Source organism: Triticum aestivum, chromosome 3B (assembly GCF_018294505.1).
Source record: "Triticum aestivum cultivar Chinese Spring chromosome 3B, IWGSC CS RefSeq v2.1, whole genome shotgun sequence".
Taxonomy (NCBI): Eukaryota; Viridiplantae; Streptophyta; class Magnoliopsida; order Poales; family Poaceae; genus Triticum; species Triticum aestivum.
In genome coordinates, this window is record NC_057801.1 from 118,386,398 (window position 1) to 118,398,806 (window position 12,409).

The following is a 12,409-nucleotide window of genomic DNA, read 5'->3' on the forward strand; positions in this document are numbered from 1 at the left end:
CACTAGGGTTTGCCTGGTACCTGCTTGTTAGGCTTATTGCAAAAGCAACATCAGGCCTTGTACATATCATGGCATACATGATGGATCCGATTGCCGAGGCGTACGAAATCCTACTCATCCTTCTTCGCTCATCAGATGTCGAAGGACTCTGAGTCTCGCTCAGCTTTATACCATGTGAGAGTGGCAAGAACCCTCTCTTTGCCTCACTCATGTTGAACCGCTTCAACACCTTATCTATGTACGTGCTCTGGCTTAAGCCGAGCATCCTCCTCGATCTATCTCTATAGATCTTAATGCCTAAAATATACACTGCTCACCAAGGTCCTTCATTGAAAACTTGCCATTCAATGACTCCTTGACAGAGTTCAGCATCGAAACATCGTTCCTGATCAACAATATGTCATCCACATACAAGATCAAAAACACTGTCGAGCTCCCACTTAACTTCTTGTATAAACAAGTGTCCTCTTCGCTTTTGATGAAATCGAGACCAGTGACAACCTCATCAAAATGAATGTTCCAGCTCCAAGTGTTGGGGAACGTAGTAATTTCAAAAAATTTCCTACGCACACGCAAGATCATGGTGATGTATAGCAACGAGCGGGGAGAGTGTGTCCACATACCCTCGTAGACCGAAACCGGAAGCGTTAGAACAATGCGGTTGATGTAGTCGTACGTCTTCACGGCCCGACCGATCAAGCACCGAAACTACGGCACCTCCGAGTTCTAGCACATGTTCAGCTCGATGACGTCCCTCGAACTCCGATCTAGCCGAGTGTCGAGGGAGAGTTCCGTCAGCACGACGGCGTGGTGACGATCTTGATGTTCTACCATCGCAGGGCTTCGCCTAAGCACTGCTACAATATTATCGAGAAGGACTATGGTGGAGGGGGGCACCGCACACGGCTAAGAGATCAAGAGATCAATTGTTGTCTCTAGAGGTGCCCCTGCCCCCGTATATAAAGGAGCCAGGGGGAGGGGGTTGGCCGGCCAGGAGGGGCGCGCCAGGAGGAGTCCTCCTCCCACCGGGAGTAGGACTCCCCCCTTCCTTGTTGGAGTAGGAGAGGAGAGGGAAGGAGAGAGAGGGGGAAAGGAAGGGGGGGTGTCGCCCCCCTCCTTGTCCAATTCGGACTTGGGAGCGGAGGGGCGCACGGCTGCCCCTTGGCCGCCTCTCCTCTTCCACCACTTGGGCCCATGAGGCCCATTAACCTCTGGGAGGGGGGTCCGATAACCCCCCGGTACTCCGGTATATATCCGATAACCCCCGAAACCATTCTGGTGTCCGAATATAGTCGTCCAATATATCATTCTTCATGTCTCGACCATTTAGAGACTCCTCGTCATGTCTGTGATCACATCCGGGACTCCGAATAACCTTCGGTACATCAAAACTCATAAACTCATAATATAATTGTCATCGAAACCTTAAGCGTGCGGACCCTACGGGTTCGAGAACTATGTAGACATGACCGAGACATGTTTCCGGTCAATAACCAATAGCGGAACCTGGATGCTCATATTGGCTCCTACATATTCTATGAAGATCTTTATCGGTCAAACCACATAACAACATACGTTGTTCCCTTTGTCATTGGTATGTTACTTGCCCGAGATTTGATCGTCGGTATCCAATACCTAGTTCAATCTCGTTACCGGCAAGTCTCTTTACTCATTATGTAATGCATCATTTTGTAACTAACTCATTAGCTACATTGCTTGCAAGGCTTATAGTGATGTGCATTACTGAGAGGGCCCAGAGATACCTCTCCTACAATCAGAGTGACAAATCCTAATCTCGAAATACGTCAACTCAACAAGTACCTTCGGAGACACCTGTAGAGCACCTTTATAATCACCCAGTTACGTTGTGATGATTGGTAGCACACAAAGTGTTCCTCCGGTAAGCGGGAGTTACATAATCTCATAGTCATAGGAACATGTATAAGTCATGAAGAAAGCAATAGCAACATACTAAATGATCAAGTGCTAAGCTAAAGGAATGGGTCAAGTTAATCACATCATTCTCCTAATGATGTGATCCCATTAATCAAATGACAACTCATGTCTATGGTTAGGAAACTTAACCATCTTTGATTTATGAGCTAGTCAAGTAGAGGCATACTAGTGACACTATGTTTGTTTATGTATTCACACATGTATTATGTTTTCGGGTAATACAATTCTAGCATGAATAATAAACATTTATCATGATATGAGGAAATAAATAATAACTTTATTCTTGCCTCTAGGGCATATTTCCTTCACCAAGATGCTTGCTTCAACCCATAAATGGATCTCTTGAGCTTGCATACCTTACTAGCGCTAGTCGGATCGGCAAAACCCTTGGGTTGTATCATATACACGTCCTCGGTAAAATTTCTATGAAGGAAAGCCGTCTTGACATCCATCTGCCATATCTCGTAATTGAAATATGCAACTATAGCTAGTACGATCCTCAACGACTTCAGCATCGCTACCGGCAAGTAAGTCTCCTCATAGTCAATTCCTTGAACTTGTCCATAACCCTTAGCGACAAGTCGAGCTTTGTGGATCTGAACATTTCCATCCACATCGTTTTCTTCTTAAAGACCCATTTGCAACCAATGGCCGTTATGCCAGGCGGCGGATCAACCAAGTCCTAGACTTGATTCTCATCCATGGACTTTAACTTGGATCTCATGGCCTCCAACCATGCCTCGGAATCTGGGCTAACTATCGCTTTCGCATACGTGGCCGGCTCGTCGCTTTCTAGCAACAATACATCACGCACTCTGCACAATCTTTCTAACATCCGTGGTTCCGGTGCCGCTTCCACTACGGGTTCCCTGACTGACTCCGGTATGATCTCATCACCAGCCGAGCCGTCCCCGAGTGATCCTCAAATTTCTTCGAGTCGGACCATCCTCCCACTGGCCTCCCAACTGAGAAACTCTTTTTCAAGGAAAACCCCTTTCCGAGCAACAAACACTTTGTTCTCTTCCTAGTTGTTGAAGCTATATCCCAAGGTTTCCCTCGGATATCCCACGAATATGCATTTATCCGACTTGGGTGTAAGCTTGTCTGACATAAGTCGCTTGATGATACGTCTCCAACGTATCTACAATTTTTGATTGTTCCATGCTATTATATTATCCATCTAGGATATTTTATATGCATTTATATGCTATTTTATATGATTTTTTGGACTAACCTATTAACCTAGAGCCTAGTGCCAGTTTCTGTTTTCTCCTTGTTTTTTGAGTTTTATAGAAAAGGAATACCAAACGGAGTCCAATTGACGTGCCAATTTTTGATGATTTTTCATGGACCAAAAGAAGCCCCTGGAGTGAAAGAGTTGGGCCAGAAGAGTCCCGGGCTGCCCACGATGGTGGAGGGCGCGCCCACCCCCCGGGCACGCCCTCCTGCCTCGTGGACAGCCCGGAGACCCCCCCTGACGTGAAACCGATGCCAAAAATTCCTATAAATACAGAAACCTCCAAAAAGAAACCTAGATAGGGAGTTCCGCCACCGCAAGCCTCTGTAGCCACCAAAAACCAATCGGGACCCTATTCCGGCACCCTGCTAGAGGGGGGATCCCTCACCGGTGGCCATCTTCATCATCCCGGCGCTCTCCATGACGAGGAGGGAGTAGTTCACCCTCGGGACTGAGGGTATGTACCATTAGCTATGTGTTTTATCTCTCTCTCTCTCTCGTGTACTTGAGGTGATACGATCTTGATGTATCGCGAGCTTTGCTATTATAGTTGAATCTTATGATGTTTCTCCCCCTCTACTCTCTTGTAATGGATTGTGTTTTCCCTTTGAAGTTATCTTATCGGATTTAGTCTTTAAGGATTTGAGAACACTTGATGTATGTCTTGCATGTGCTTATTTGTGGTGACAATGGGATATCACATGATCTACTTGGTGTATGTTTTGGTGATCAACTTACGGGTTCAGTGACCTTGTGAACTTATGCATAGGGGTTAGCACACGTTTTCGTCTTTACTCTTCAGTAGAAACTTTGGGGCACTCCTTGAAGTACTTTGTGTTGGTTGAATAGATGAATCTGAGATTGTGTGATGCATATCGTATAATCATGCACACGGGTACTTGAGGTGACATTGGAGTATCTAGGTGACATTAGGGTTTTGGTTGATTTGTGTCTTAAGGTGTTATTCTAGTACGAACTCTATGGTAGATCGAACGAAAAGAATAGCTTCGTGTTATTTTACTACGGACTCTTGAATAGATCGATCAGAAAGGATAACTTTGAGGTGGTTTCGTACCCTACAATAATCTCTTCGTTTGTTCTCCTCCATTAGTGACTTCGGAGTGACTCTTTTTTGCATGTTGAGGGATTGTTATATGATCCAATTATGTTATTATTGTTGAGAGAACTTGCACTAGTGAAAGTATGAACCATAGGCCTTGTTTCCTAGCATTGCAATACCATTTGTGCTCACTTTTATCATTAGTTACCTTTCTGTTTTTATAATTTTAGATTACAAAAACCTATATCTACCATCCATATTGCACTTGTATCACCATCTCTTCGCCGAACTAGTGCACCTATACAATTTACCATTGTATTGGGTGTGTTGGGAACACAAGAGACTCTTTGTTATTTGGTTGCAGGGTTGTTTGAGAGAGACCATCTTCATCCTACGCCTCCCATGGATTGATAAACCTTAGGTCATCCACTTGAGGGAAATTTGCTACTGTCCTACAAACCTCTGCACTTGGAGGCCCAACAACGTCTACAAGAAGAAGGTTGTGTAGTAGACATCACTTGGCAAATGCTTCCCAACCCCAAATCTTTAGAAAAGACAAACTGGGACTCTTCCTGGTCCACGTCTCATGTGGTGTCTTGTCTATGGATTTTGATGGTACCCTGTTAAGTGTGAAAGCTGCAGTTTCTAGAGCGTATCCCTAGAATGACAAGGGTAAATCTGATTTGCTCATCATAGACCGGACCATGTCCAACAAGGTCCTATTCCTCCGTTCTGACACATCATTTCTCTATGGCGTACCCGGAGGTGTGAGCTGAGGTACTATACCTCGACTTTTCAGATGATCATCAAACTCCTGGCTCATGTACTCACGATCAGATCGCAGAAGCTTTATAGTCTTGCCGAGCTGATTCTCAACCTCGTTCTGAAACTCTTCGAACTTTTCAAAAGTTTCCGACTTGTGCCTCATCAAATAGATATATCCTTATCTACTCAAGTCGTCGGTAAAAGTCACGAAGTACAGATAGCCTCCTCTGGCAGTTGTGCTCATTGGACCACACACATCACTATGTATAAGTTCCAACAACTTGGACGCCCTCTCGCAACTCTTTGCGAAAGGAGACTTAGTCATCTTGCCAAGCAAGCATGATTCACATGTCTCGAACGACCCGAAGTCGAATGAAGTCAGGAGCCCATCATCGTGGAGCTTCTTCATGCGTTTCAGACTAATGTGTCCAAGCCGGCAATGCCAGAAGTATGTCGGATTTATCTCATTAGGCTTATGCCTCTTGACATTCATATTATAGACATGTTCTGTTTCCAGATTCAAAATGATAGTCCATCAACAATGGGTGCATAGCTGTGGAACATACTATTCAAAAATATTGAACAACCATTGTCCTTTAAATTGAATTCATAGCCTTGACTCATCAAACATGAGGCAGAAATAATGTTCTGACTAAGTGCAGGAATGTAATAACAATTATTCAATTCCATAATAAATCCGGAAGGAAGCTGGAGCTACATCGTGCTGACCTCCAACACAGCAACTCTTGCTTTGTTGCCGACCCTGATGTCAATCTCCCCTTGTGCCACACGCCTAGTTCTTATCAGCCCCTGCATCGAGTTGCAAATATGAACAACCGATCTGGTATCAAATACCCAATAGCTACTAGGTATGTCAGCAAGCTAAATGTCTATAACATATGCAACAAGTGTACCTTTGCCTGAAGAAGCATTTTCGGCCTTCTTACCATGCTCTGCAAGCCACTTGCTACAGTTCCTCTTCCAGTGACCAGTCTCCTTGCAATGATAGAAAATGGTCTTCGAGTCCGGTCCAGACTTCACCGCAGCGGCGGAGGTTACCGTCTCCGTGCCCTTTGGCTTAGCCCTTTTCTTGGACCAACTCTTCTTGAACTTAGCCGATTTCTGCACCATCAACACTTGATGCGTGCCTTTCTTAATATCCTGCTCTGCCACTTTGAGCATCCCATGCAATTCAGTGAGCTTCTTATCCATGCCATGCATATGATAGTTCGAGATGAACGTCCCATAGCTGGGCGGAAGAGAACCAAGAACAACATCAGTAGCCAGCTCATCTAAGAGTGGGAAGCCCAACCGATCCAAAGCTTGCACATATCCGATCATCTTGATCACATGTGGGCTCAGTGGATCACCTTCCTTTAGCTTGCAATCCATCAAGGATCGCCAGATGTTGAACCTTTCGGTCCTAGCCCGTGTCTGAAACATGTTGTTGAGACTCTCAATCATATCGTAAGCCTCAACATTTTCGAAATGCTGTTGCAAAACGGGATTCATACATGCCAGCATCAGACAGCTGATCTCCATTGATTCATCAACGAGTTTCTGGTAGGCATTCTTAGTTGTGGCATTAGCATTATCGGCAGGTTCCTCTGGAAGTGGATCCTCTAGAACATGTTCCTTTTTATCGTGCTTGAGAACAATTCTCAGATTTCTATACCAGGTGGTAAAGTTTGTTCCATTCAGTTTATCCTTTTCCAGAATTGATTTCAATGCAAAGTTGGGTTGAGCAGGTGGTGCCATTGATCTACAACAGAAAATATGCAATTACTAAGCAATGTGTTTATGTAGAGTAATTCTAGCCTAAACAGAAATACTCCCACTGAAGTCAGCATCCCTCCGCAAACTCTCAGTGATTCAGGATCTGACTAGCACATGCGACTAGTGAGCTTTAGCATCACTGCTAGACAACATCCCTATCTAGTAAGCAACTCCTTGCTAATCGTATCTCTATATGACTCTTGTCGGTCGGGATGGTATCTTATACCCTGGCTCCCAACCTTCTTTGCCACAAAGCCCAAAACCGTTTTGATGGCCTTGTCAAGTTAACCTAATGCAGTGCATGTCCGTGTCTGACACGAACCCTTCAGTTCAAGGACACCTAGCAGTACCCCAATTTTATGAGCCCACTACTAGATGTAATTGACGTGCGAAGGTGCAACATCGGGAATGGCAATTTACTTGATATTCATGAGGGATCTTTCTACCATTCTAACATGCATAGAAACAAAGAAGCATAACAATCACAAATAAACACATATTGTGAAATAGTATGGCTCCTTCATGGACGTTCTTCCAGGCCGGCTCCGACTCTGATGACCATCTAGGAACTCCATCTTGTTTGTCACGCCAGGACACCAAGCCACCAAACTAATCTCTATTATTCAACTACTACAACTAGTAATGAACTTACATAGAGTCACTAGTCGACACACAGGTCATTATACATTATAATGACAACACTTTGGCTCCTGCCGTGACAAGCATGACACACAGGCCATGTATCAATTACACACATGCATCACATACACATGAGCCATACTATTCACATCAAACCTGCAAAACAGAGTTACTCACATTCTACCGGTTTTCGGAAATCACATATCGCATCTGAACTCTGAGCACACCGAATTTTTTGATCTGACCGATCTCATCGATCATCGTGAGTCCAATTCGGATTTACGTTTCACTGTTAACCCCTATGGCGGATACCGACCGGTAGGGGTAGGTTGTGTCACGACCTCATCGACTCCGATCATCAGAAAACATAGCCACTTCAATCCCCATGTGCAGTTGATCTCATCAACTGTGCACACAGCTGATCTCATCAACGACAACAAATCTCATCTTCCGTCTCCACATATCTCATATGCATACGATTTGAATCCCAATCCTATAGCAGAGGCTCTGATACCACTGTTGGGTTCTACGATAGGGTGCATCGACTGCAAATTAAAATTTTCCTATGCACGGAACAACCAGGAACATGCTACGGGAGATGGATCACAGACCGTTACCACTAGATGCGCAGTGCCGTGCAGCGGAAGTAGAGTTGAGGCAGCGTGTTCCCGGAGTCGCCTCGTGTTCCCGGAGTCGTCTCCTCCTTGCCGGTCTCCCACGTAGCCGATCGGATCCCGCTAATAGGTTCACCGGAGTGGCGCAAGTGCACCGCCTCTAACGGTATCCACGCGTGCAGGAGGAACATCGTGCGGCAGACCGCTAGGTCCGATCACACAACCGGCAGCGAGTGGAGGTGGCTATTCGCAACACATGCAAACCCTAGTGACAGCGCCGAAGCGATCAATCGCCTGAGTGTGCCGCACCTCCACTTTATATAGGCGTCCGTCATGGGCTCAACACTTGGGCCTCACACGGACCCTAAAGCCCACAAGTCTACTCGGCAACAATCCGAATATAGCTCGGATCACATCCGACCAGTGTCCTTGGATCCGACCTCGTAGGTTCCTTCCCTTAAGCGTGCAACCCCTTAGGTTCAAGTTGGCTTGGTCGCAGTTCGTATCACCTCCGAACTGCACGGTTGGTAGCGGCCTCTAGCAAGGCATGCCGAACACCAAATAGACTATGAAGCTGGTTAGGCGAACCTATACAACGTATCACACTTCTATTGCCTTTGCCTCACGATATATGTTGTCGGGCTCAATGCGAGACTGTCATCCTTGTGCTAGCCCGACCTCTTTCTCGTTCCAGTGATACCGACCACAAACTGTATTATCTCATAATCCTTGTCGCATGGACATGCTTATCCTTGTCGGATCACACGAGGGCCCAGAGTATATCTCTCCTGGTCGGAGGGGCAAATCCCATCTTGCTCGACCATATCTCGCAGCATGGGACTGGACAAACCCGAAACCTACCTTTGTAACTACCCAGTCATGGAGTAGCGTTTGGTCGTCCCAAAGCAAGTCTGCCACCATCCCGAGTACATGCGTCAGGTCAGGTCTTAGGACATAGAACGTATGTTGTACTAGAGACTCACAGATGACATATCGATGTGTCTCATAGTTGGGTTTGTCCGACTCGGACCTTATCTCGACTCGGATCCGACTACGTCGAATCCGACCAGACCTTTCCAAGTCCATATTATCAGGTTAGCATCCAATGCTTCATGGCTAGTGAGACCAAGCCATCGACCGTGTCATATGCTAGTTTAGTCGGCTGCGCGTCCACACAACCCTTTCGACTAGGGACCTTTTAGGACAGTCATCATACAATGCATAGTCCCACAAACAAGTCACATACTTGCTGATACACATCATTGATAATGTCTAAGGACTATCTTTATTCATAAACACATAGGAAATATCATCATACATGATTTCCTCTAGGGCATATCTCCAACAGGCGGGAGTCCACGCGTCCACATTAGCATTTAATAAAAATAAAAACAAACTAAAAACTACGCGCTGGCGTGCTGCCCTAGGTGTCGTCGTCATCCTCGGGGTTCGTGAGGTCGATGAGCGTTGGCGCCGGACCGGCCCAGGCGAACGCCGTGTTCCAAAGCGTGGTCATGTCGGGTGCGGGTTGTGCCGGCGCGGACAGTGCCGCTGCCTGGGCCACGGAGCCTGGCACGCCTCCTCCTCGGCCTCAAGCTGCTCGGACTCGGTGTCCCACTCGAGCATCTCAAGATACTCGCCGTCGCGGTGCTCCTCGGCCACCCGGATCTGGCGCCAGTGCTCGAGGTACGCTGCCTCTTGCTCCGGTGTCGCCCCAGCCAGACCAGCGGCGCCCTAACCCACTCGCGCACTACTTGTTGGAAATATGCCCTTGAGGCAATAATAAAATGATTATTATTATATTTCCTTGTTCATGATAATTGTCTATTATTCATGCTATAATTGTATTAACCGAAAACCGTGATACATGTGTGAATACATAGACCACAACATGTCCCTAGTAAGCCTCTAGTTGACTAGCTCGTTGATCAACAGATGGTCATGGTTTTCTGACTATGGACATTGGATGTCATTGATAATGGGATCACATCATTAGGAGAATGATGTGATGGACAAGACCCAATCCTAAGCATAGCACAAGATCGTGTAGTTCGTTTGGTTAAGCTTTTCCAATGTCAAGTATCAGTTCCTTAGACCATGAGATTGTGTAACTCCCGGATACCGTAGGAGTGCTTTGGGTGTACCAAACGTCACAACGTAACTGGGTGACTATAAAGGTGCACTACAGGTATCTCCGAAAGTGTCTGTTCGGTTGGCACAAATCAAGACTGGAATTTGTCACTCTGTATGATGGAGAGGTATCGACTAAGTGGTTAGTCACGGGATCATGCATTATGTAACGAGTAAAGTGACTTGCCGGTGATGAGATTGAATGAGGTATTGGGATACCGACGATCGAATCTCGGGCAAGTAACGTAACGATTGACAAAGGGAATTGTATACGGGATTACTTGAATCCTCGACATCGTGGTTCATTCGATGAGATCATAGTGGAACATGTGGGAGCCAACATGGGTATCCAGATCCCGCTGTTGGTTATTGGCCGGAGAGCTGTCTCGGTCATGTCTGCGTGATTCCCGAACTCGTAGGGTCTACACACTTAAGGTTCGATGGCGCTAGGGTTATTAGGAAGACTTGTGTGTCATTACCGAATGTTGTTCGGAGTCCCGAATGAGATCCCGAACGTCACGAGGAATTCCGGAATGGTCCGAAGGTGAAGATTTATATATGGGAGGTTGTCATACGGTCACCGGAAAAGTTCGGGGGCATACCGGTATTGTATCGGGGCCACCGGAAGGGTTCCGGGGGTCCACTGGGAGGGGCCACCTCTCCCGGAGGGCCTCGTGGGCTGTAGATGGAAGGGAACCAGCCCTTAGAGGGCTGGGCTCGACCCCCCTTGGGCCCATGCGCCTAGGGTTGGGGGGGGAACCCTAAAGGGGGCGCCCCCTTGCTTGGGGGCAAGCCCCCTCCCCTTGGCCGCCCCCCTCTAGATCTCATCTAAAGGGGGTCGGCCCCCTTCCCCCTCCTCCTATAAATAGAGGGGCGAGGGGAGGGCTGCAGCAACACATCCAAAGCGCAGCCCCTCCCCTCCCCAACACCTCTCCTCCCCCGTAAGAGCTTGGCGAAGCCCTGCCAGAGTACTGCCACTCCATCACCACCACGCCGTCGTGCTGCTGTTGGAGCCCTCTTCCTCAACCTCTCCCTCCTCCTTGCTGGATCAAGGCGCAGGAGACGTCACCGGGGTGCACGTGTGTTGAACGCAGAGGTGCCGTTGTTCGGCGCTAAGATCGGAATCCATCGCGATCTGAATCGCTTCGAGTACGGCTCCCTCATCCATGTTCTTGTAACGCTTCCATCTCGCGGTCTTCAAGGGTATGAAGATGCACTCCTCTCTCTCTCGTTGCTAGTTGCTCCATAAATTGATCTTGGTGATGCGTAGGAAAATTTTATTTTCTGCAACGATCTCCAACAATGGCATCATGAGCTAGGTCTATGCGTAGTTTCTATGCATGAGTAGAACACAATATTGTTGTTGGTGTAGATTTTGTCAATTTACTTGCCACTACTAGTCTTATCTTGTTTTGGCGGTATCGTGGGATGAGACGGCCCGAACCGACCTTACACGTACACTTACGTGAGACAGGTTTGAAGGAAATATGCCCTAGAGGCAATAATAAAGTTATTATTTATTTCCTTATTTCATGATAAATGTTTATTATTCATGCTAGAATTGTATTAACCGGAAACATGATACATGTGTGAATACATAGACAAACATATAGTCACTAGTATGCCTCTACTTGACTAGCTCATTAATCAAAGATGGTTATGTTTCCTAACCATAAACATGTGTTGACATTTGATTAATGGGATCACATCATTAGGAGAATGATGTGATTGACATGACCCATTCCGTTAGCCTAGCACTTGATCGCTTAGTATGTTGCTATTGCTTTCTTCATGACTTATACATGTTCCTGTAACTATGAGATTATGCAACTCCCATTTACCGGAGGAACACTTTGGGTACTACCAAACGTCACAACGTAACTGGGTGATTATAAAGGAGTACTACAGGTGTCTCCGAAGGTACATGTTGAGTTGGCGTATTTCGAGATTAGGTTTTGTCACTCCGATTGTCGGAGAGGTATCTCTGGGCCCTCTCGGTAATGCACATCACTATAAGCCTTGCAAGAAATGTGACTAATGAGTTAGTTGCGGAATGATGCATTACGTAACGAGTAAAGAGACTTGCCGGTAACGAGATTGAACTAGGTATTGGATACCGACGATCGAATCTCGGGCAAGTAACATACCGATGACAAAGGGAACAAAGTATGTTGTTATGCGGTTTGACCGATAAAGATCTTCGTAGAATATGTAGGAGCCAATATGGGCATC